Raw genomic sequence first — 27,942 nt, 5'->3', positions numbered from 1 at the left:
TTGAAAGCTATATGTAGATAAGAATTATTAAAATGTTAAAACTGAGACAGCCTAATGAAGATGTACTTGGAGGCCCTAAAGGAGAGGAAAGGATGGGGTAGAGACAGAAAAATATTTGAAGATTTAATAGTCAAAATCTTTCTAAATATAATGAAAACTATAAACCCATAGATCTAAGAAGCTCAAGACCCAGAAACAGGAGGAAAACTACACCAATCAAATTGCCTAAAATCAATGGTAAAGAGAAAATCTTAAAATCATTCAGAGGAGTGAAGGGTGAAACACATGTTTAAAGAGCTGACAGAAAACAAAAGAAAGTGTCTACCTGAAACTCTATAACCAGCAAAGTATCTTTCTTTGTCTCTTTGCATTAGGGAAAATTGAATTAGAATAATATCAAAAGCACAAAATTATAGATTAGACTTCATCAAAATTTAAAACTCCTGCTCTTTTAAAGACACTGTTAAGAGAGTGAAAAGACAAGCCATATACCGGGAGAAAATACTTGCAAATCACATATCTGACAAAGAACTGTAGCTAAAACATTTTTAAGAAAACACTCAAGGGGCCAGCCAAGTGGCGTACTGGTGGAGTTCTTGCACTCCGCTTCAGCGGCCCCAGTTTGCAGGTTCGGATCCTGGGCTTAAACTTATCACTGCTCATCAAGCCATGCTGTGGTGGCATCCCACGTAAAGTGGAGGAAGATTGGCCCAGATGTTAGCTCAGTGACAATCTTCCTCAGCCAGAAGAGGAGATTAGCAACAGTTGTTAGCTCAGGGCCAATATTCCTCATACACACACACAAAATCATTCAAAATTTTATAATAAAAAACCAGCAAAATAGGACCAAAAGATCTGAAGTGATACTTCTTCAGGAACATATATAGATAGCAAATAAGCATACAGAAAGATATTCAATGTCATTAGTCACTAGGGAAATGCAAATGAAAAGTATAATGACACACTGCTACCCACCTAATAGAATGGTTAAAATTTAAAAAAACTGACCCTACCAAGCATTGGTGAGGACGTGGAGGAACTGGAACTCTGATACCACTAGTGGGAATGTAAGATGGCACGATCACTTTGGAAAACAACGCAACAGTTCTTAAAATATTAAACATATACCTGCCAATAGACTCAGCCATTCCACTCTTAGCTATTTACCCAAGATAAATGAAAGCACATTTTCATAAAAAGACTTGAATGCAAATGTTTATAGCAGATTTATTTGTAATAACCAACTGGAAACAACCCAAATACCCATCTACAGGTGAATGATAAACAAATTATGGTATATCCATACAACAAAGTACTCTTCAGCAACAACAGTGAATATGTTTTAAAATATGCAACAACATGAATAAATCTCAAAATAACTATATTACATATTAATAATATATTATATATAATAACATTATATATATATTTTAAAGATTGCCACCTAAGCTAAGAACTGTTGCCAATCTTCTTTATTTTTCTTCTCCCCAAAGTCCCCCAGTACATAGTTGTGTATTCTAGTTGTGAGTGCCTCTGGCTGTGCTATGTGGGACGCCACCTCAGCATGGCCTGATGAGCAGTGCCATGTCTGCACCCAGGATCTGAACTCGGGAAACCCTGGGCTGGCGGAGCAGAGCGCATGAAATTAACCACTCAGCCATGGGGCAGGCCCCCATAACATTATATTATATTATGAAACAAGACTAAACAAACAGAATATATTGTAGGATTCCTTCCACTTATGTAAAATTCTGGAAAATGATAACTAATTTATAGTAGCAGAAAGCAGATTAGTGGTTTCCTGGGGTTCAGGCAGTGAGAAGTGTGGATGGGACATGAGAGAGAGATTAACAAGAGGCACAAAGGCACTTTGAGGAGTTATGGATATGTTCATTATCTTCATTTTGGTGATAGTTTCACAGAAGTGTACATATCAAAATGCACTTTAAATATGTACATGTATTATATCAATTATACTTCAATAAAGCTATTTTAAAACAAAAATAAATATGCATATATGGAGCTGGGTGGGGGATCAGTAGAACTGATACATGAGCATATAGGTGATCTGCAAATGTTAAGTTTGTGTTTCGAACAGTGATCCACCACAGGAGTGGTGGCTGGAGAGGGACAAAGAAGGCTTTTGTGAATAGGCTACTAAAAAGCATTACTGGAAATTTTTTATATTCTTAACTTTTTTAATTTTAAAATTTTCTATTTTTCTGTTTCTTTGTTCTTCCCAGTATTCTTATTTGCCTTTTCTGCATCAAAACCAATCCTGGTTTATTAGAGAGTAAGAAGAATCTATTTTGGAGAAAATGTTTTCTTGTTTTGAAACATGAACATATGGAATTAGTGGAAAGGGTCATTTTGTTTATTTCTAGGAAGAGGAAGAAAAAAATCTCAACTCCCTTCTAGTGCTTAGTTCCCATTATAATACACAATCTTCCGAAGTATCTTAAACAATCTGAGCTCAGTTTAATTTTTCCATGAGAATGAATTAAGTCAATATGTTCCTTTTATCGTTTCAAGAAGTTTCTAATTCATAGGAAATGAATATTTTCTGGTTAGTTTCCCCTGGAATATTTTAGTTTCATTATGTTATTCTGTCATCAATATTTATGTGATTTTCATGCAGAAAGCATTAAAATTATCTGAAATAGGAAAAGTAGTAAATCTAAAAGAGAGAGTAAAGCAGCTGCTTATTCAGGGTTTTGTGATGGTAGGCAAATCTGATCTGCTCTGGGCCCTTTCTCCTTGCAATAAATTCTGGCATTCTTGACTTGAAATCTCAAACTCTATAATTTTAAATATGATTCTGACACATCTGTTGATGAATTAGATATCTTCATTTCATCAGTTTACTCACTCATTTAGTTTGTTTACTCAGGGTAAATGGAGAACCCAATATGCCTTAAATATTATAACAGGATCCATAAAGAGTTAAAAGTTGGAAGTTCTAGTTCTGTTGTCAGGGAGCTTATAGTCTGGTTTGTCTATATAAGACAAATGGTAAAGACACAAAGGAAGTATATGAAATTACCACCCAAATGGTTATATAGTTTAAAAAAACAAAACCTAGACATGGAAGTAAAAAAAGGACAGAAGAGAATCATAAAGGAAACTTTGCAGTATAGTTAGTGTGGTAACCAACCTTCAAGATGGCTGCCAATGATTTCCTCCTCCTATTATTTACACTCTTTTGTACTCCTCCCCCCAAAATTGGATAGGACTAATCTATGTAACAAATAAGATACAGCAAAAGTGATGGAGGATGACTTCTGAAGCTAGGCCAGAAAAAGCATGAGGCTTCTGTTTTTGGAGCACTTCTCTGCAGGAAGCCAGCTGCAATCTTGTGAAGACACTTAAGTAGCCCTATGGAGTGGTTCACACGGCGAGTAACTGAGGCCTCCTGCCCATAGCCGGCACCACTTGTCAGTGACATGAGTGACCCAATCCAGATGTAGATTCTCCAGCACTAGTCAAGCCTTCAGACAACTGCAGTTACAGCCAACATCAAGATTGCCAACTAATGGGAGACCCAGAACCAGCTAAGCCCCTCCCAAATGCCTAACCCACAGAAACTGAGATAATAACCATTTAGCGCAAGCTACTCGGGGATAATTAGTTACACAGTAATAGATACTTAATGAAGTTAGACATATCTTGGAACAAGGAGTTGGCTCTATTATCTGTGAGCAAGTGATATCGACCCTGATATCAGTTTCCCCACATTAAACACAGCATATATGGGGTTAAAACCAAAACATTCATTCCCTGCTTATTCTCTGGCTTCCTGGCTCCGGGATCCACTATCCTCCATAGAGACAGACACCGTCAAGGACAAGCACCTAGATCATCTCCTCCCCACAAAGAGATACAGGCTGGTGGGAAAGCTGCTGACCAGCAAGGTCATAGGCTTCCTCCTCTCTGCAAGTAGTCTCAAGGCCAAAGACAGGCTGGTGGGAAAGCTCCGACCAGCAAGGCCATATGCTCCCCCTCCCCTACCTAAAACCCCAAATAAAAACCCTTCCTTTTAGCTTTTCAGGGAGTTTGGCATTTCAGTGTTAGCTGCCCTCTCTCCTTGCTCAGCGCTGTGCAAAAGTAAAATTCCTACTTTCTTCCACCACACCCGGTGTCAGAGATTGGCTTGCTGCTCAACAGGTGAGCAGATTCGGTAACACAAGGTCAGGTCACTTAACCTGACTAAGCCTTATTTTACTCAACTGTGAAATAGCAGTGTTATCCAACTTTGAATACCTTATTGTGTCATTGCAATAAATAAGATAAATAAAAGTATTTTGAAAACAAGAATTTTGTCACACTTAGGATATCATGATAGTCATCATTTGCTTTCTTCACATAGGCATTCAGTATTTTCTGACTGTTAGCCTTTTATATCCTGATTTGACTAGGGAAGCATTGTCTATGAAGGCTTTGAACACCACAGAGGGAGAGTGGTGAGCAGAGCAAAATTTGTTGGGTAGGGCAACCTCATATATATGTATCAGGTATAATGTCAAGGGATTGATGGGGAGCAAATGACAAACAAACAAACAAACAAACAAAAATCCTTGCTAGTATCAGAGACTCACTGCAAAATTGTGAGAGAATAAACATGGGGGAAGAATAGATCCTTCTCCAGTACTCTGAAGATTCTAGGGGCTGTAAAACCAGCTTCCTATTGGTTCTCTTGCCACATTTCCCTTTAGCTAGCTTCTTTCTTCCTGTTTTCTGCTACTTCTTTCTTCTTTCTTCTTCTGCCTGAATCTCACTTTTCACAAGGATTCCTTTATGGTTAAATGTTTCCGCCTTTATCATCTTGATATAAAACCTTATAACAATCTCACTTGTAAAATTCTGAGTTTGATTTTTAAAAAGTGAAGAATCATTTCATGATTCCTCTTGTTCCAAAAAGTATTTGGAGCCTTACCATAGTTTTCCTTCTTTCTTTAAACCATGCCTAGAGGTTCGACACTGTGCATACTTTTCTTCTCTGCCTTTTCTACAGGATCTTTCTTTTTGACCTTTGTCAATATCTCCCAGGCCCCCACTTGCCTCTGAAAATCATAGGACTATAAAGATTGCTCATCTATGCTCTAATTGCTATTGTCATCTTTATTAAATACAATGTCAGATGACAGAATTAAAGAAACTCAATGCTTTCTGTATTATACATGCTATAAACATCTTTGCACATGTAGTTGTTACTTAGATGTGAATTACTCCTTAGAAAAACAGTTCCTGTGTTCATTTCCTTAGGAAATAAAAATTGTTGTGCTCATTAACTCTGTTTCCTTTTCACTTTCTAGACTTCCATCAACTTTCTATCTCTTTTGGACTCTGTGGAGAGAATTAACTCATTAACTCCTTAAATATATGTCATCAATCTTTATCCGATGGCCTATAATTTTCTGAGGTTAATTTTTTATGTTTTCTTGCTGACCTGGAGACTATGAATTGAAAAAACAGTCAAAATTAATTTTTAAAGAAAATTGGCATGAAAATTTTCTTTCTTTATCTTGCTAAAGATGTACATTCCCTACGTCACACAAAGAATTTGGAGAAGGAGGCGGGGAAGGAAAAGCAGGAAGTAAAAGACTTCTCCGGTATATGCAAGTTGGTTTTATTTCCCCTTTTCTTTTCTTTGATGCACAAAGGGCCTTGATGCGTCTGGGAGAATATGAGGGTGTTCAACGTGCAGTCTCACTGACTGCAGTAAAGTCAGGAAGGAGGGGTTTATTTTTGCTTCGCTTTGCCCTGTGTTCATTTTTTCTGTTGCATAAGCTTCTTATCGACATTAATTTTAGCCTCCAAAGATGTTTTGCATAACGCAGAATTATAATGTAGTGTCTAAAATAGTGCTGCAAGCCATAGTTTCAAATACATTAGGAAGATGAATCATTTCCTTAACATGGGCCACTGTGTTATTTGAAATGATTACTTATGAGACAGAAGCAATACATAATTAAGCAGCATGTGACATGCAAAAAAGAAATCAAGGAAATTCAAACAATAAATGCTTCTTATGTTCTTCACGGAGGATGGGAGAAATCTGTAGCTCCTTCTCTTTTCCATTTCTAAATGAAGGGGTGTTGAGTCCCAGAACTATGTGCTCCAGTAGTAAGCAGAAAGATCTGGGCCGCAGAAATGAAGAAATACGCTGAGGCCAATCCACATCACTTTGGATTATAAATCCTCCATGAAACTACTACTGGGTATACATTATTGGTGTTGAATCTATTTTTTTCATTTGAGTTTTACTTCTTTTGTGTGTGTGTGCTTCCATTTTTTTTTACCCATCTTGAAATAGGTTCAAAAATCAAAGTTTTGTGCCAACTCTGAACAGCAAGAGGAAAGGGAAAAGGGGCTGGCTATCTCTAATGCAGTCAAGTTTATAAGATTCTTGGATTGTTTTTCCCCAGGGTTTCACTCTTAACAGCTACACTAGTACCACTGTGAATACTAATGAAATATAATAGTGAGCATCAATCATGGTCCATCCAGGCGAGGGACGTAACCATGTACAAAGGATTAGTCCCTCTGGCTTAATGAAGCCTTCTTGAAGAAAAATTATTTGCGTTCAAATTCAGATGTGCTATCAGAGAGCTGGTAAAGGAGGAAAATAACACTTCTTATCCTGAGTGATCTCAGAAACTAGATTGTCCAGTTCTGAAGGGCAGGCCCTGGCGCGGGGCACATCTATCAACTCATTTCTTTTCCTTCCCCTATTTCGTGTGCTTCATCAAAGTTCTGAGAACACAATGCTTCCTGAACAAAGGGTGGAAGAAATATCATAGGCGATAAAGCATTAAACTGCTGAAATAGAAAGTGAAAGGTTATGAACCTGGACTTAACAAGATGTAGGTCAGCAAATATTTTTTCTGCAATCCTCAAGGTTTGCTGCCAGCCTATGGAGTTCAAATTAATATATCTCAGACTTAAACCTCATCTTTCTGCCATCGTCTTGGACTGTGTGTCTCTGTTCTGTATATTCCTCCTTTCTAATGACAAATAAGTCTCAGGAGTGGTTTTGAAACTCACTCCTTTGGGACCAAACTAATATAGGGTAGGATTACTGTAAAGTGAAGCTATTATCTAACTATCAGAGACATGACCACAGCAGCTCCATCTCTGGAATCACTGCATTCATTTATAAAACTCACTTTGCAGGACGTACGTGATAAGCCTTGGAAAGCATGTCAACAGAGACTCCAAGTAACAGCAAATTGCGATGTGTTATAACAGTAAAAGAAAACTTTAAGTTTATTCTGGCATATAGTATTTTGCGTCACCTGCTCAGGCCTCTATCAATCAAGGCCTTGCTGAAACCCCCCTCCCATGGTGAAGTTTTTCCAAACTGCCTACAAATAAAAGTGATTCTCAGAGAACAGACGGGTCCACATTTTATATGGTAATATCTGATCACGAAAGTAAAGATTACTCAGGCCAGGACCATGTGTAAATTTAGTTACTAAATTGTTCCACATACAGGTGAGTCTTTGTCTATTTTTTCTTTTATTCTCACCATTTAAAATTTAGATTATGAACTTCTACAGGAAAGATTATTTTAGCTGAATTCCTATGTCTTTCTGAAGGAAGAGATACAAAGAAATATGGTATATTAGTCAAATATTTCTGCAACGCAGCTGCATGACAAATAACTACAGCCTCTCAGTGGCACCCAACCACGAGCATCTATTTCTCACTCTGTCTGCTGTCAGCTAGCATGGCACCACCTCAGCCTCTGCATCTACAAAGTTTCTGGACATCATTCCTTTTAGCTCGTGCTGGAGCCAAGGCTGAAGGCACAGTAAGTACCCGGGCCACATTCTTCTCATGGCAGAGATCTGAAGCTCCTGGAGGAGCAAGCCAAACTATGTGATGTCTCTTGAGGCCTAGGCTCACTATTTAAACACTGTCCCTGCTGGCCATGGCCCACTGGATTAATTACGTCCTTTGGTCTAGGACAATATCAATGGGTTAGGGAAATATACTCTTGCTATGGGGGGGGGGGTCACAAGATGTAAATATATACTGAGAAACTTTCTAAATCTACCATAGTTTCCCCTCTTATTCAAAAATGTTCCCATCTCGCCATTTGGAGAAAGTGATCTCACTATCATTCTAAGAATCTTCAGTCTCCTCCCCTAAGGTCTTATCCAGATGTGGCATCAGGCCAGATGTAGCTTGTAGGCTTGAACACCAGAGGTAGTTCCACATGACCCAAAAACCTGTCAGCTAAAAAGAAAAATTATCTGCTCCCTACATATGCAACATTAAACAGTGGAAAAAGGATAGGATAACTCCAGCAGACACTTCCATACAGAAAGGAAAATCTCACAGGGAAAATGTTACTAAGACCCTCTCCTGCAAATACACACTGCTTCTTGAATAAGCCCTAGTTCAACTTCCTAGGAATACTTCCTTAGGACATTGCTCTCTATGGTTCTCAGTCTTACCTTCCAGAAGATTCTTTATGTTTCCTTATCCATGACCACTTGAAAAGGGAGCACATATCTACATCCTCTGTTTCTGTTATCTATTTCTGCATTAAAAACTACCCCAAAATCCAGTGGCTTAAAAGAACAATGACTTACTATTTCTCACGATTCTGTGGGGCTGCCTGAATTTAACCGATGTTCTTCCACAATATTGTGATTTATAAGAAATATGTTTCTAATATATTTGGTCTTTGTCCATGGTTCCTGGCTCACAGCTCCTAAAACCCTCGGAATTTCCTAAGTGTTGAGAGTGATAAAGGTGTCTTTTTCTATATTAATGAGGTGCTTTTGGAAAGCACCTAAGCATGGGGGCTGGGTGCCAACAGAGCTGACCACGTGATCAGAAGGTTGGAATTTTCATTCTCACCCCCTGACCTCTGAGGAGGGGAGAAGGGATGGAGGTTAAATTAATCACAATGGCCGATGACTCAAGCAGTCAAGCCTATGTAATGAAACCTCCATAAAATGCACAAGGATGGGGTTTGGGGAGCTCCACATGTTGGTAAACAAGTGCAAATGAGGGGAGAGTGGCGTGCCTGGAGAGAGCAGGGAAGCTCCGTGCCCTTGCCACATGCATTGCCCCATGTGTCTCCTCCTCTGGCTGTTGATTTGTATCCTTTAATATCTTTTGTAATAAATCAGTAGTCTAGTGAGTAAACAGGTTCTCCTGAGTTCTGTGAGCCATTGTAGCAAATTAATCAAACCCAAGGAGGGGGTTGTGGGAACCTCTGATTTATAGCCAGTTGGTCAGAAGTACAGGTAACAACCTGAACTTGGCATTGGCATCCTAAGTTGGAGGAGATTGTTGGAACCTTGAATTTGTAGCTGGTCAGTCAGAAGCACAGGTAACAATCTGGGCTCACAACTGGCATCTGAAGTGAAGGATGGTCTTGAAGGACTGAGTCCCTTATCTGTGGAAACTGATTCTATCTCCAGGTAGATAGGGTCAGAATTTTTGCTGAATTCTCAAACACCCTGCTGGTGTCCAAGCGTTGCTTGGTGGCGGTAGGGACACCCCTTCCCACCACGAATTGGAAATGGGGTCTCAGAACATTTAGTTTATAGTCATTCTTACGTTTGTTATTCTACATATAATGTGCCTGTTTTCCTTTGCCTGCTTTTATATTTTTTTCCTCTTATGTGATGTGAAAATTTTCATTCCAGCCTTTTTATGCTTTTAGTTTGGATGGTATAAGCATGTATTTATAAAATCTCTTGAGGAGGCATATAGTTTGATTTTACTTTTATATTCAATCTGACAGTCTCTACCTTTTAACTGGAAATTTCCATTAAATAAATTCCGTTGAATATACCACTGTTTGCCCCTCTGTTTTTTGTTGTCATTGTTCTGCTCTTCTTTCTTTCCTTTTTTGTTGTTTTGTTTTGCCTGAATAACTACAGATGGAGAAGGCTTCAGGTAGAGTATTTTTGAGAGAGTAGATCAGGAAATTGTTGTTGGGCTTATTGATTTTGAGATAGTTAAACCTCCAAGTGGATATATAAGCCTGGTGGTTGATAGTGCAGTCGGAATTCGACATGAAAAATTAGGAATTGTCAGCTTTTGTAACAGATATCATGTAGAGCTGTGGGACTAGAAAAAAAAATCAACAATAGAGTGAGGGTAAATAAGGAAGTAAAGGGGGCTAGGAACTGTGTCTTAGAGTACTCCAATATTAAGAAGTTAGAAAGTAGCAACAGAAAGTGAGAAGAAACATTCCATGAGTTAGGATGAAAATCAGTAGTTTGTGTTATTCTGCAAGCCACATAAAGAAAGGTAATTAAGGAAGAGAGAATCAACAGTGTCAAATGCTACTGATAGGTAAGATGAGGAAAGAAAATTGACCATCAGAAGTAATAGAACGTAGGACACTGGCAGCCTTGAAGTTTTGATAAGATGGTGGGATTAAAAGTTTGATTGGGGGGCTGGCCCTGTGGTTGAGTGATTAAGTTTGCATGCTCCGCTTCAGCAGCCTAGACTTTCACCAGTTCAAATCCTGGGTGCAGACATGGCACCACTCATCAGGCCATGCTGAGGTGGTGTCCCACATAGCACAACCAGAAGGACCTACAACTAGAATGTACAACTATGTACTGGGGGGCTTTGAAGAGAAGAAGAAAAAAAAAAGAAGATTGGCAACCGATGCTGGCTCAGGTGGCAATCTTTAAAAAAAAAAGTTTGGTTGGAGTAAGTAGTTAATTTTTGATGATGGTGGATGAGAATAGCTAAACCCCTTAACTAGGACATAACGATAGTGTATCAGTAATATTGCATTGTTAGTCAAACATTATTCTTTTATATTTTTTATACCATTTGGTTGAATTCATATCCAACCAGCAACTACTTCTCTGAGAACTACCGAGCCCCCTGGCCCAAGAAAATATATTACATGAGCATTTCCTCTTGGCCCTAATTGATATAACAAAAGGAGCACATGTGACCCAATGCAGCCCTATCAGCTCATTCCCCTACTAAATTTGAATCGGCATCCAGAGATGTTAATTAGGTTGTGTTGGTTATTTGCACTGAGGAGTAGTTCTTATAACTACATAGAATTACTGGATGAGAAAGAAAAAAGAACGTGTATAAAGAGAAACATGAATAGCAAGCCAGGAACTCTAGAAATAGAGAAAGTTCTTGTTTCCTGATGTGTTTCTAGTTCCTACTTTTGCTTCCTTATGAACTTCAACTGTTCTTTCTTTCCTTGGATTCCAGGAATTACTCTTGTATCCTCATGTTATAATTCATTTCCCAGCCAGCTGACCTCAAAATACCAATAGAAAACGAAAAGCACCCTTTCCGCAGAGCAGTCAGAGCCTTCATTTCCCTGCCAATCTCTTCCTCTCCCAGTGAGCTCAAGTCAAAGAAAAAGGGAAGAAAAGTCCCCCCTATAAATACCTTGAATTATTCTGGCCTAAGCTCCAATTTTACATTGAGAAACTAGGGAATATAATTGTCATAGTCACGTCCCTTTATCATCAATTCGATTACATCCAATACAACCTATTTTAATAGCTATATAAAAACATGTGCACATTTACCACCAAAAGATTGATTCTTATTGTGAATACAGGCTCTATTTTTGAAGAACTAAACAGCTGGAAGCCAAGTGTGACACAGAAAGATAAATAACAAGTCATCCTGATAATGGGAAAACGACTGTGGCATTTTCTGGTGGACTTTGCAGTTACTTAAATTGCTAATTCCCTAGATAATAATAAGACTAGAAGGATATACCTTGTAGGTAGATTGTCATCAGAAAATATCAGTGTTAGTTTACTTACTATCTCTCAGACTAGCTTAATTCAAATTCACTGAGGCACAACCCATCCCCATCTGCAAAGTAATAGCTCTAGCATTTGTGAGAAATCCTGTTTATGATACTAAACACACTACTGGAAGCAAGGCCTTACAATGTTCAGAGATATAAGAAAAAAATAACCCACAAATGATCAAACTCGAAAGAGAAACAACAAAATATATATGCATATGCAAATAAGAATATATATATATATATATTAACCATCATGAATATTCTATGCATATATTTATATGTATATATTCATTCTAATTCGAGGAGCTAAAATGTTTTGTATTTTCCACTATGGTTGGCTCCATAACAATAAAAGGGTCTAAAACCATTAGTCTATTTTTTCTTCACCCAAAGAAAGTATTTTTGATGGTACATGTTGTTATTAGGACTGAGTCTGCTCAGGACAAATATTTTCAAGCAACATTGCAGTATTTGTTAGGATTTGACTTCACTGGTCACAACATTACATCCTGGAAAACTCCCCCAATAAAGTAGATACCAACATTTTCATCAAAGTTTCAGTGTTAACATACCGTCACTTCCAAGGAAATCACAGAACTTTAGAGATGGAAGACACTTCGGAGAACCTCTTGTCCAAGTCACTCTTTTTATAGGTAACGGCTATGAGCTCTGCAGATAGGTCACAGGCCACTCAAAGTTTGATGGATATTTCGTGCTAGTTCTCGATCTCCTGCTTCTGGGTTCTCTTTTCCTTCAACCACCCTGTGCTATCTTTTTATTTGCTAGGCAGTGTGTATCTGCATACACTTGTTGCTCTCTTTAAAACACTAACACTTCTGTTTTTGACCTGTGAAATGAAGAAGATATATAATAGTAGCAGGCTTGGGTGTATTTTGGCTGAAGTCAGGACCTCAGAAAAATGCAGGAAAAGTGATAAAGGCAGAGGGAATCTTCTTAGGGCTGAATAGAGTAGAAGGTTGTCAATATTGATTGTGCAGCATCGATTTACCTTACTCTAGTTTATGTACTACTGATTTCCTCTGAGAGCCATTCTACTCTCAGTACTCAACTCATTTTAAGCTCTTTGAGGAGAGGTAATTCCAACCTCGGCCTTAGGGATGGGCATGTTACTTGAATCTGATCAACTAGAGCATTTCCGTCACCAGGCATGTTATTCACTGCAGATGCGTATGTTACCCAATCAAAGCCAGAAGAATAATTTGCATGCTCCTGGGTCACTATACATAGAAATGAGTCCTATATCTTCACTCCTCAATCACGTGAATCTCAAAAGTCTCTCTCTCTCCTACTCTCCAGTGTATATTTTTTTGATGATTTCAAAAGTATAAATTATTACAAGGAATATTAATAAATCTTGGTTATTAAAGCTAATAGCTGGTATAGGAAAGTGAAAAATTATATTTTTCCCAATTTTCACTAATACATAATATTCAGAATTGATCCTGAAATTAGTTCTTAATACATCTAACCATAACAAGTTCATGCAATATTTCCAAAGGTATGAAACAAGAATCTTAGTCATCAATTATAGGGTTTTACTAGTTTAATGAAGTCAGGGATGTTTGTTATTAGTTCCATGAGATAATTATTGCTTTCATTTACTAAATCTTGTATGGTTTACCTGTTTTTGTAGTTAAATTGGCTACCACTGAAAGGAGAGGAAGAAAGGTGTCAGGATTTGAATTGTGTCCCCTAAAATTCATATGCTGAAGTTCTAACTCTAGTCCTCAAAATGTGACCTTGCTTGGAGATGGGGGTCTTCACAGAGGGAATCAAGGTAAACTGAGGCCGCTAGGGAGGGCCCTAATCCAATATGACTGGTGTCCTATAAAAAAAAAAAATGGATATAGAAACGCCCACAGAGGGAAGATAATGTGAAATACACAGGGAGAAGACGGGCATCTACAAGTCAAGAACAGAGGCCTAGAAGAGATCTTTCCTTCTCAGCCCCTGGAAGGAACCAACCCTGCTGACACCTTGATTTTGGACTTCTGGCCTCCAGAACTGTGAGACACTAAATTTCTGTTGTTTAAGCCACTTAGTTTGTGGTTCTTTGTTATGATAGTCCTAGCAAGTTAGTACAGAAAGAAAGATCATTTGAAACTGCTGCATTAGTTTCCTAGGGCTGCTGGAACAAATAGCCACAAACTGAGCGACTGAAAACAATAGAAATCTATTCTTTCAGAGTTCTGGAGATCAGAAGTATGAAACCAAGGTGTCAGCTGGGGCATACTCCCTCCAGAGGCTTCAAAGGAGACTCCTTTCCTTGCCTTTCCTAGCTTCTAAGTGTTGTCAGCTTCCTTGGCTTGTGGCCACATCACTCTAAATCTTTGTCCCCATCTTCCCATCGCCTTCTCCTCTGTGTCTATTTTCTCTCCTATGTGTGTCTCATATAAGGATGTTTGTCAGTGGATTAGAGCCCACCCAGATAATCCAAGAGGATCTCTTCATCTCAATGTCCTTAATTTAGTTACATATACAAAGTTCCTTTTTCCAAATAAAGTAACATTCATAAGTTCGAGGAATAAGATGTATATACACATTTTTTAAGGCCACCATTTAGCTACTATAAATGTTTTTCTTTGTTTTCAAAGTAAAAAAAAAAAATTAAAAGACAGCCTAAAATTATTTACAACTGGATTATTTTAAACAGTTCAAATAGTTCTGCAATGAGCATTAATCAAACCACTAGTTCTGGTGACAAAATTGGAGCATCTTGATATATATGTTTTCTATCTGAAAATGCACTGACCCATTATGAAATCCTCAGGCCTCATCTCGCAATATTTTCTCCCTTGCCTAAGGACTCTTCAATCAACCAAAGGGAATTTTCCTTTGCTAATATATGTTGCAATCACAGAAGCATGTGTATGCTCCATCTGTGGGGTGACTCAGTGGAATTATAGACAGCTTACTTAAAGCCTCATGCTGTCATCCATGACAGAAAAATAAAATGGGGTCCACTTAACTTTAGGAGCTTTCATTTGGAGTATACAGTTTCTGATTAAACAAGAAAGGAATGCATAAATTAATAGAATGTTTAAAATTGTCTTTGAATTAATGATTAACATTCCTCAGTCATATTTGTAAACTAATATAACCATTACACATTTTTGCCTATGAATAGGAAGCTATTATCACTTCTACAGAGGTAGGTATGTCCATTTTCTGTGAGTATAAACAAACTTTTAAAATATGCAAAACCATATTACAGTAAACTGCATTGATATCAGAGACCCACGTACTTTTGAAGCTGAGGGTACACAGATGACTTGCCTACTGTGCTAAACTTATTTCTAATTTTATCCAAACTATGTGCCAATCGATGTTTTTAAACACTATTTATTAACAATGTAACTGACATGCTTTTCTAATTTAAATTATCAAAAGAGAGAATGTTAACACTTAAAAAATAATGTCTAGTTCATATTCTCCACAATTTGCCTCATCTATTATAAATGAATAAAGTGAGTCTGTTTGTGAAATGAAATAAATAAGGTCACATCTAGCAAGCGCTCATTTACTTTGACCTGGGGGATCCGTGGAATTCAAGAGTAGTGTATGAATGGAATTTATTGGTGTACGGTTCCCCTAATGTTGTTTTTAAAAACATCTGTTTTTAACGAATGTGTTCATTTCTAGCATGGACTGTCCACTATTTTCATCAAAACTTTTAAAGTGTTTGTGACTCAAAAAATTACCCAAAATTCCAACCTACGTCTCCTGTTTCCTAGAATAATGTACTGATAAAGTTAATCTGTTGTTCATACAAAACTAAATAAGATCTTCTAGACAGAGAATATTTGTCTACATGTCTTGAGATTGCTATTTGCAACTTTTCCAAGCTTGGTCATGAATCACCTTTAAAATTTGTACTTAGGCAAAGTCATCACCAATCAAAATGCAAGAAAAAGATGAGGGTAGAAAAATGTGACTCAGGCCGTTTCAACTGACTTGAAAGTCACAAGTTACACAAAATATAAAGCTCTCTCTCTCTGGGACAGAATATTTAACCAACCCTGTGACTAAGATATGCTTTTATTCCTGCTGGCTCCATGAGTAACTAACACCAGTCCACCCCATGTGTATTTGTTCTTTTCTAAAGCATTTATGTGCTGTTGTGTGGACACATTCTTATTGGACTACCTGGAGTGTATAACTCACAATTTGATGTAGAACTAAGAGCTGAAAGAACCCTAGATATTTATCAGAAATAAAAAAATTACATTTAATTTAAACATCATTTTCTATTATATTTTCTGAATTCTAAATATGATTCTTCAGATGAACTAAAACTAAAAGCAAATATAAAATATTTATAAATACTTTCTTTATAATTGATTAAGAACTTGTCTATGAATAAAATTTAATTTCCATGTATTTATACCTCAAAATCAAATTACTTTCCTCGTATTTGTAGTTTTAAAGTATTAATGGGAATCCTATTTGCATAGTTCTATTAGACTGCCAGAATTGCCACTGGATACTAGATTTCTTGGGGTACATGGTTTTGACTGTACAGCAGAATTTCCTAACATTGGGGAAAAAAAGAAAGAAAATGAAAGTTACCTTCAAAACAATAGTATAGAACTCTAGGACATCTCAGAGTGTTAGCCACAACAGAAATGAGTTTGTCCCAATGACCATGTAGCCAGAGCACCTAGTTTCTAGCAGAAGGCATATGGAAAACTAGACTCATCCTTTTTACCAGGAGTACCAGGGATCAGGAGAATGAAAAATGATAGAACAAAACAGAGTAGCTGTAAGTATGTGGAACTGTGAATCAATCTCTTAGATTTAGCTATACCTGGAAAAACTTAAAAGCGGCTTAAACAATATAGACCTTCATTTCTTTCTCACATAAAATGAGTCTAAATTATCCAGAACAGGACTGTTACGAGGTTCTAGTGTTTGTATCTTACTTCAAACAAACAAAAGAATACTTTCTGATTGTCATGAGTACAGTGATCAAATTGGTTAAAATTTAACCCAGAAAATATAAATTTGAAATGTACTTCTGCCATTGGGAAAAGTAGTTAACAATTTTCCAGAAGTGTTCTAATGGGGCAGAGAATATTTAGAACTATTTTAGGGGAATGGCCTACTCTCTACCTAGATGCAACTGTTCTTGAGTATAACGTATTTAAGTGTTTCAGGAGTATAAGAAAAGGCCCTAGAAGTATCTGCTGCAAAATAGGATGCATTACATGTTAATTCACAGGAGAACCACATCTATGGAAATGTTCCAGTGATATACCATAAGAACAGGGATATATAGATATATTCACATGCACAGAGCCCGGCAATACTCCATGGGTCAGATGATAGTGGAGGCATTCAAGCATGCCCAAATAAATACAAGGAAATGACCTAAAAATAAAAATAAAGACAGGAAGAAAGAAAAAGAGAAAGGGAAAGGGAAAGAATGGATTCTGGTGATAAAGTTGGAAAGTAAAGCAGGCATTCAGAGTATGGATTTCCATTGATGGTAGAGGTAAGTATGCTGTAATACAGATGGTATGGAACCCATTCACAGTATCACTTACCATTTGACAATTTGTCTTGGACACTTTCCTTTTCTACTCATGTCAGAGAAAGAAATTACTATATATGGTAGACAGAATTTTAAAAATGGACCCCCAAGATTCCCTACCCTAATCCCCAGGACTATGAATATGTTGAGATCTCACACCAGAATATGTTACAGTACTTTATACAGCCAAAGAGACTTTTCAGATATAATTAAGGCTACTATCCAGTTGCCCTTAAACTGAGGAGGTCCTTGGATTATCTGGTTGGAACTAGTCTCATCACAATCAGAGACTTCTTTCTGGTTGGTGGCAGAAAAGGAAGTCAGAGGGATTCAAGGAGAAGAAAGATTTAACATGCCATTGACGGCTAAAAGACAGAGAGGGACCACATGTTGAAGAACGCAGGCAGCCGCTAGAAACTGAGAGCATCCTCTAGCTGTCAGCCAATAAGGAAATGGGAGTCTCAGTCCTACAAGCCCAGAGAAATTAATTCTGTCAACAATAAGGATGAGCTTAGAAGGAGATCCTTTCCTAGAGCCTCCAGAAAGGAGTTCAGACGGGTCGATAGCTTTAGTTCAGCCTCAGATTCCCTGAGCACGTACACAGTCAGGCCCGTCTGTCCGCTTGAACTACAGAACAAAAAGTTAATAAAGTGGTGTTATTTTAAGTCACTGAGAACGTGGTGCTGTGTTACACGGCAGTAGAAACTAATACACCAAAATAAAATCACTGTAGTTTTACCGTGGAGTTTTTCAGGCAATGTGACAATATGCATATGTGTCCCATGAGTAAAATAGAATTATATATGAAATTAATAATTTTAACTATCATTTTGAGGACAAATGACTATGAATGTAAAAGTTCCCCAAGTTTCCTAAATGAAGTATTTATTCCATTGGACTTTGCTAAAGATAATTATTTTGAATGACAGCTGATTTTTTAAAATTAATTTGAAAGTGATTCATAAATTATTTATTAAGTATAAATATAAGTTATTTATTAAAAATTCACCAGAAGTGGCATAGTTTGACAGAAGGCACATTCCAGTAAAACAAAATACCAGCTCCAGCACTGATTATAGAAGTATACTTACATGATCTTGGAGAAGGCATCTATCACTTTGACCTCAGTTTTCTGATCTCTCTAAGTTTAGACTGAATTCCCTCCAAGTTCCCTATGAGCTAAATTTTAATTGTTATATCAGAGGAGAACGGGCTCAAAGGTAACATATATTATTGAAAACAAAAAAAATGAGACAAAAAGACATAGTAAGGATTTTAGTGCAGCAGATTTAAAACTCTTATTTGAGCAACTTTTCCAAACAAAATACTACATAATAATAATCGTTTTGAGCAAATAAGATCATTATATATGGGAGCTTTGTGAAGAAAATAATATATATGTATACACATCACATATATACATATGTGATTTCAAGGGATTATTGAAATCACTTGCACATTTTCAATTTCAGGTAAAATCTTTATGAGGAAAAATATAGAACGCAGGAACAAGAGTAGAGAGGAAAGCAGGAAAAAAATCAAAGGAGAAAACATGACCCTGCTTTGAGAATGCTTAAAATCTCCTCAAATCAGAGAAAATCAGTTCAGCTAGCAAATGAGAAGAAAAACCCAAGGCAGTAATAGAAAGAAGTTAGGATAAAACAGTCACTGAAAAGAAGGGAGGATGAGAATTTCTTTCAAGAAAGAGAATGAGACATCTGGAAAATAGGAGAGGCTTATCGGAATATAAATAATGGTCTAGATTATCACCTTCAGGAAAGGATTTGCCAGACTTTAATGGCAATGGGAACCTTATTTATTAGAACTCTATCTCTCCTAGGCCAATGTTCTGAGATATTTTGACACAGACAGATTTCCTTGAGCAAATAATGGCTACCATAGATCTGTCAACTTAGTGAAAGCATTAAGTCAAAAAAAGTCAATATAAAAATGAAGTTCTTATAGGCGAGAAAGAGGGAATTTTGCAGAAGCATAAGCCTCAATTACCCATTATTGGCAAGGTCTGCCTATTTGGGAGCACACTCAAGCATCTGTCAAGAATTCTGACATTAACCACTACTTTTCCAATGAGAGAAAAAATTCCTGTTACCCTGCTGCTCCTGAAAGTTCTGCCTCAATGACAGGAATTTTGAGAAGCTGGTGACCTTCTTAGAAATGTCATTTACCAAGACCCCAAAAATGGTAAATGGTTGACAGAAGACAGTCCTTGCACCTGTCTGCTCCTTATTAGGGAAAGAGCAGAATAAAGCATTTCTAGTGGATAGAAGTTGCTAATTTATGCTTGCTCCATAACCTGCCAAGAATTACTGGTTAACATGACAAAAGTAATAGCCTCCAGAAGTGTGACACACTGTGCACATAGCTATTACTCGGATCAGTCAACACAGCAGTTTGCAGAAAAAGGCAATAAGGAAACATACATTGTTATCATTTCCATGTTGCAAAATAATTGGCGCAAGTCTAGAACATCGCAGTCACACCAGGAAAGTAGCTGACGTTTATTTTCTCTATCTGGCCAAATATATCAAATTAATTTTCACTGCAGGATGGGATTAAGACTTCCACCCTGCAATGCACAGAACCATGTGTTATTCTATAAAAGTGGACTTATCCTTTTCTATTTTGTTATTTTATGCACATCTTCATCATCTGGATCCAGAAATGATTTAAGTAATCTCTGTGTGATTTGGACAAATGTTCACTTAAGAGACATGGTTATCTGGTTTGGCCACCCACCTTGATCTAACTAACTAAAAAGTTTTATACTTGACCCAGAATTAATTTATAGTTATTTTTCCTATCTTCTACAGAGCCTCAACCGGATTAGTTGTTCAATAAATTATACTTGAATGGCAATAAATTAAAATAAAAGCCTAAATTATCTCTTGATTTTCTGGAAATTTGATGGTCAAATTCCAAATAGTGATATTTTAAAATTATAGATGTTACTAATACAAGACAATACAGCAGTCCTCCCTTACCTGCAGGGGATGCGTTCCAAGACCCCCAGTGGATGCCTGAAACCGTGGATAGTACCAAACCCTATATATACCATCTCTTTTCCTACACATGAAAGTTTGAGGTACGACAGCTAAACTAGCATGAATTTCTTTCTACTTCTTCACAATTTTACAGATAGAAGATTTGTTCTTATGGTAGATCTTGGCAACCTCAGCCAATGATTCTTTTTTCTTTCCAAATTAACTCAAGAACTTTCACCTAAAGGAAGCACTTTATGGATTCTCTTTGGCATATCTGAATTGCCAGCATCACTACTCTTGTGCTTTGGGGCTGTTATCAAGTAAAATAAGGGGAACTTGAACACATTGTTCTTCCTCCAAAACAAAATGACTTGAAAAATAATTTGGAGATAAAAGTGGAATAAAAATGTTCACTAAAATATATTGTGAGGGAGCTTTCCTTAAAAATACAAACAAAACAACAACCCAGCCAGAACAACAACAATTCAATGACAAAACCAACCAAGAAATTAAAGGAAAGTATGAGAAACAGGACTGTGTTATGCTGAATTCACCTAAATATAATATTTAGTTTAAAAAAATATGAAAAATGGGTCACAGAAAATAAATGTCATGAATTCAGTAATAATATAATAACATTTTTTGTGGAAGAAAGAAAAGGAAAAATAAGGATAGCATAAGGACACTACTTCCATTTAGTACGACACCAATAGATAAAGGTTAATGTGGATACATTGAGACAGTTTGAAGTGTATTATGGAAAGCCATAAAGAAAAGAGCAATAACTAAAAATCAGGAAACAACAAATAAAATTTAGAAGACAGAGAGGAGAAAGAAAATATGTGTGCTCATTTCTTGACTTGTCAGAGGGGTGTGTAAACACATACAGACTGCGATACTTCTTTTTTACTTTTCTTTGAATTTCTCTCTTGAAAATACAAAAACAGAGACAGCCCTGATGGCCTAGTGGTTAAAGTTTGGCACTCACTGCTTCAGTGGCCTGGGTTCGCTTCTTGGTCATGGAACCACACCACCCATCAGTCAGTTGCCATGCTGTGGCTGCAGCTCGCATGTAACTAGAAGGATTTACAACTAGGATATACGACCATGTACTGCAGCATTGGGGAAGAAAAAAAGAAAAAGGAAGATTGGCAACAGATGTTAGCTCAGGGAGAATCTTTCCCTGCAATAAATACCGAAAACAACCCCCAAAACTACTGATGTTATCCTTTTGAAAAAGTTACTACATTGCTCATGTACAAGTTTATCAATACTCCTCTTAAAAATAAGTATCAATAATATCAACTTTCAGACTTTGAGGAAAGCTGATATAACAATGACTCTGAATAACCTTTCTATAAGTTGACTCAACCATACAAAGAGAACAAAAAATAAGAAGGAAAAAAATGCCTTTCGATATCCTAAAAATAGGGAATGATGTCAGTCACATACCACCAACTTAAAGATTAGGACAATGAGATACTGATGTCCCTTAAGGGTGTAGACTGTAGTCACGAGTGAGCCATAGCAAGGGCAGGGCTAGCACAATTAGAGGTCATTTTCCCACAGCAAATCAGTGGTGTTCTAAACTTATAATAGCAAAGATAGAAAAACCTGTGCAGCCATTTCTCTGTCTATGGCATAAGTTCTTCTTAGGAGCACAGGATTACTTTGAGTTTAGAGAAAGCGCTCTGAAAAATGGCTCTAAAATAGTTCTAGGAATTAAAGACAACCTACCTAATTTCCTTAATTCTTAGAAGCACTGTAGGAATAGCAATTTGTTTTGTATTCTTGGATGTGAAGGGAGGCAGGGGTGCAACAGTTTTAAGTGTATCAGTTGTATTAGTTACTATAGTAACTAATTACACTGCAGTCACGTTAGTTTCAAATATTAGCTTGCCTACATATGGCAAATGCTACTCATTTTTTCTAACATAAAATAAAGTCAGAGAGTAGGCACTTTCAGGGTCAGCCAAGCACTCAAGCAAAACATGAAGCAATGAGGCTCCTTCCTGCTCTGCCAAACAGAGCATGTGGTTTCCATCCCCATGATTTAAGATGGCAGGTCCCCTTCCAGGGCGCCTTATCCATATTCTACAAAAGTAGAAGGAAATGATCAAGAATGAAGGGGAAAGCATGTCTCCTACAATTAAGAAATAAACATTTTCTCTCAGAAAATCCCAGCAATCTCTGTTTATTTCCTTTTGACTACAATTAAAAGAAAACCTGAGAAACGACATTTCTTTTGGGAGGAGAGTAGCAGGGAGAAGAGGACACACTGTCACTCTGAACAAAATCAAGGTTGTTAGGAAGGAAGAAGGAGTAGGAGTAACAGATATTTGACGTAAAGTTGGATATATCTTCTTCAAGCTATCTCGTTTGCTATCCAACAATCATTTACATATTTCCTCTCATCTCCCATTAACACCCTCAGCCCTCCCCAAGGTAGTCTCATCCAGTTACTCTCTCTTGCCAAAAGTCCAGGATTTCTGAAGTTCTCTCCGTCAGCTTTGGGAGTAGCTCCTAAATGAAGGTCTGGAGACCTATAAATTTAGATCTTAAAGCTTATGTGACACCAGCATATCAATAAACAATAGTTTAGAAGAAACAGGAAACTACAATTTAAAAAATAATCTCCATTTAGATAAGGAGAGAATAGGAAATAAAAAGCATTGGCTAATTTCTAGAATTTACCAAATCCTGAGGGACAAGATAAGGGAGGACTTCCTAGACTAGGAGCGAGGGAACTTCTTGGGAACCCATCTGGGAGCTCCTGATTCTACTATGAGGAACGATGTCTCTTGCCATCTTCAATGTATCCATGGATACCTTGCCCTCATGGAATATGCCCACTTTCATAGCCCACCCCTTGTGTTGGTTGGGTGTTTCAGGGACTGTCTCAAAGATTGAAGCATCAGAAGCTGTTGCAGGCCAAGTCGGGAGTTTCTTTGGCGTAACAGTGGGCTCCCCATTATGCAGGGGTTAGGAACATAGACCTTTGAAGCCAGAACTACCATATATCAAATGATGGCTCTGCCTCTTACTAGCTCTGCAATCTCAGTTTACTTATCTGTAAAATGAGAGTAACAATAGAAAACACCACAAGGGGTTAAGGATAATATATAACAAGCAGTCATAACAAAGCCTGAATTATAGTGAGTGCTATATAAACTTTAGCTATTATTCTTATTCTAGTTAGTTTATAACCACCATCATTATCATCAATATCATGGGCAAATAATCACAGACAATGATCACTGAGACATAGTCTTTAAGATATTTGCCTTATACATGTTATTCTTTTTTTTTTTTTTCTGTTCATCTGTTTATCCTTTCACACAATGGCCATGGGCTTACATAAATTTGAAGCAATAGGCTTAGCTGAGTGAAGAAGATCTAATGATAGGCTAACAGCAACTGAATGACCAAGAATGCTTAGAGAAGTGTGCTTAAGAGAGACGGGGTACCACAATCTAATCTCCTACTCAGATCTTGACTTCACAGATGCTGATCACAGAGTTAAAGTAGTTTTCTTCTTGTTGTTTTAACCTTGCAGTGATCCAAATTATGAAACTTTTGTCAGTTTAAATGGCAGGCATAAGATGACAGCATCTCTTTTAACAACGCAGCATTTCCTTCTGTCTCTGCTTTGAAAATTGGATAGCTCTATTCTTAGCTCTTCCTTCTCTTCCAGAACTTTGTTCAACGTATCCAAAAATAAACAGGATTTTGCCGTGTTTTGTTTTTTTTCCCTACCATTTACCCCAACACTACGATCTCCATATACGCATGATGTGAACCACACAACAGATTGGTGATCATTTGATTTACTGTTTTACCACTGCATAATAAGAGTTACTACCTTTCTAGCTACAGTTTCAGAGATATAGCAATTTAGGAGGATAATCTCATCTAGAACCCAAAAATGGGCAGTGGAAGTAAAGCACAGGACAAGATCAGTTCCGAAGCCAGGATAGTAACTGGGTCATTTATGTGTATGTTGACATTACACAGGACTATAGATCCCTAGAAAATTACTGGATTCTAGACACAAAGAGAAAGGGTTCTGTAGTCTTTTAACCTTCACACAGTGTCACATAGCAATAGAAATGATCCATTCAGCCATTAAAGCAAATTTGTACTTCCATGCTTCTTTTTTGAGTAGTCTGAAGATAAAATACCTCTTCCCAAATCTGGATTCATTTGGCCTTCAATACTGAGTACATTTTTCTTCCCCAACTTCTTTCTTTTCTTCTTTTCTTCCCTCATCACATTTATTCCTTTCCTCCCTCCATCTCTCCCTCTCCTTTCTCTGATTCCTTGTTTTTCTTCTTTTTCTTCCTTCTTCTCTATATTTTTAGGGGGCTTCCAGTATAAAGGCCTAAACTAAATGAACATCTACAATTATTTTACAAATCTTTCCGGACAGAGTTCAAGAGGAAATCTAAAATACTGCAAAAATAACATTGAACAAAAATAGGAAAAGGCGGAAGGAGCAAAACAATAAAATAATATATCATAGATATGGAAGTAAGGATAAATTTACTGCATTATTTTATACAACAAATATTTATAGACTACCTTATGCTTGAGATGTAGCCTTATCTCATTATGGCAGAGGGAGACCTGATAAAATAAAGTAGTAATAAGCGCAATGAATAAAGCAGGATAACGTAAACATTGACAAAGGGAGGCACTATTTTAGATAGAGTACTCAGAGAAGACCGTTCTACTGGAAAGAAGTTTGAGAAGAGACATCATGAATGAAATGAGCGAAGAGGCCATCTTCTGGGGAAACAGCCTTCCCAGCAGAAGGAGCCTCAAGTGCAAAGGATCTGAGACAGGGCCACATTTTGGTATTTCCATAACAGCAAGAAGGCCAGCGTGACTGGACATGGCATAAGATAAAATTAGAGAAATAGGCAAGGTCTAATTCACCTTGTAGGCCATCCTGAAGATGTTCAATTTCATTGCAAGAGAAAAGGGAAGCCAAAAAGGTTTGAAACATGGGAGAAACAAGATGTTGTTTCAGTTTTTCAAAGTTCATCCTGGATGCTGTGTGAATAAGAACAGCATTAGAAGGGTGAATTTAAAATTCATAGCAGCCAACTTAAAAAAGGGAAATCAGACCAATTTTGTATTTAATATTGACCAAGAGATAAAAATAGGCCAAAAATCCAAAATAATATTTCCTGAGGCTGTTAAGAAGATAAGCATAATCCAGGAGTCTTTATTATATAAAGAACTACATCTTAAATCACACCTGTGCCATTGTTATCTAAACATCACTGCGGGCCCATTGTGTCTAGGCCTCAAGCTAGTTAGAAGGCAAAATATTAAAACTCTTGTTACGTCTCCAATGATTTTTCTCACTTTACCAAAGAATTACATGACCATTTTGTAGGAGATTGAGAAGATTTTAGATCATGTACAACATAGCACTAAATATCATAAATACTCATTTGACCAGTCCTTTTCCAAATCTTCCCAGATATACCACCACTAAGAATGTCCTCCTTCTACACTGTTCCCTAAAACATATCTAACACCATTGGCTTCTGGTGGCCCAACTCCCACATCAGCTGCCTAATACTTTTCACTTCTAACAAATTTTATTATGCAGAACAACTGAACTCTATTCCAGTGTTTTCAAATTGAACAACCACTCATGGACACATACTTAAAAAGAGACCTTTCAGATGCTGACATGCACTCTTTTTGGAAGGTAGTCTAATAAATTATTTTAAATAATTTAATTTAAAGCATGACCTCCTGATTCAGGTTTCATGGGTTCAAACAAAATTTGCTGAATGCTATGTGCATTTAGACAAGTTACTGTCTGTCTCTCTATCTTACTTTCTCCACCTTTAAAATAGATATTGAGATAGCAGACATAATCTTAGAGGTGTCATGAGATATAATTATGATAATACATGTAAAATACCTGGCACAGCACCTGGCATATAATAATGTGATGAATAAATATCAGTTATATTTGTTACTATTTTAAAAATAATTTTAGTTTCTTTTAAATAATTATTTTTATATGCATAAAATGTAACAGTTTCTCCTCAAAGAATCTCAGAGCAAAGCTCTTCATATCATAAAAGTGTTTTCCTCTTTGATACTTTGTTAAGACTAGGTTGTGGACAGTCATCCCTCAGTATCCAGGAGGGATTGGCTCCAGAACCCCCACAGATACCAAAATCTGCAGATGCTCAAGTCTCTTATATAAAATGGTGTGGTATGTGTGTATAACCTATGCACACCCTCCCATATAGTTTAAACCATCTTTACATAGCTTATAATACCTAATACAATATAAATGCTATATAAACAGTCGTTATACTGTATTGTTTAGGAAATAATAATGGGAGAAAAAGTCTGTACATGGTTGGTATAGATGCAACCATCGTGGGACTTTCATTGGCGGTTGGTTGAATTCGTGGCTGCGGAACCTGTGGATACCGAGGGCCGACTGTATTTACCTTAAGGATCAATAGAAGACGCGAAGCTGTTCTGATAATAGTATTTGTTCATGCATCTCTGTTGTGTATAAAAAGGCTAACTGAAGTAAAGAAATGATAAGGATTGTAGGGCTAGATAGCGTAAGCTGTTCCATACTACAAACTTTCTTGGGCAAAGAGTTCCTAAGAAGTAGACTTGGAGTCATAAAATTAAGTTCAATTTCCAGCTCTGTCACCTACTGTGCAACTTTAGTCATGCTACTTAACCTTTAAGAGCTTTCAGCTTCATCATTTCTAAGTTGAGGTTACCAAGAGTAAATATCTTCCAATAAATAGGAGTGCAATAAATATTTTCCAAACTAAGTTGAATGTCAGCTTTCAACCAACTATCCACACAGAGTTTTCCAGATTCTTGAAAAACAATTTGAGGCTTTTTTTTTTAAATGATTTCCCTCACGAGTTGAAAACAGTTTCTCAAATAAAGGGTTTTAATCATTTTGATTTAAAATTCCTTGAGGGCAAAATGATGTCATAAACTGAAACACTGAGGATTAGATTCACCTTTAGAAGGAAGAACTTTCAAAGAGTAAAAGTTACCCAAAGAGCTTTTGAAACTTCTTTTCTGAAAAGCGTTTTAACCCTGAGATGACTTTGGTATTATCTTCTTTGAAGTAGATTTTTTACTTCAAAGTATATACGGAAGATAAGCTTTCTTATTTTCTGTTCTCTCACACTGCATTCCAGTGCAATTACTTCAAACATAAAGCTATCATTAAATTTGTGAGTCAGTTAGCTATTGCCACAAAAACACAGCATAAGAAACGAACACATAATGCTCAATAAACGTCTATTTAGCTTGTTCATCTGCAAGGGAGATGACCTAGATAGGTCCAAGCTGGGAAGGCACCGCCCAAGACTCTCTCATCCTCCGTGAACCAGCAGTTCCAGATAGGCCTGCTCTTGTGGCAATGGCAGAAATGCAAGAAAGTGAACACAAACCAGCCAGCTCTCTTAAAGCCTGGGCTAGAAACTGGTGCACTGTCACTTCTACTTTATCTTATTGTTCAAAGTGAGTCAATTGGTCCAACCTAAAAGTCAAGGGTCATGGAAATATTCTCTATATCTTTTAGTAGGTGAAATTAC

The sequence above is a fragment of the Equus asinus genome, chromosome 6 (genome assembly GCF_041296235.1).
Source record: "Equus asinus isolate D_3611 breed Donkey chromosome 6, EquAss-T2T_v2, whole genome shotgun sequence".
NCBI lineage: Eukaryota > Metazoa > Chordata > Mammalia > Perissodactyla > Equidae > Equus > Equus asinus.
The sequence above is the reverse complement of the archived record's forward strand: the minus strand, read 5'-3'. Positions refer to the sequence as shown.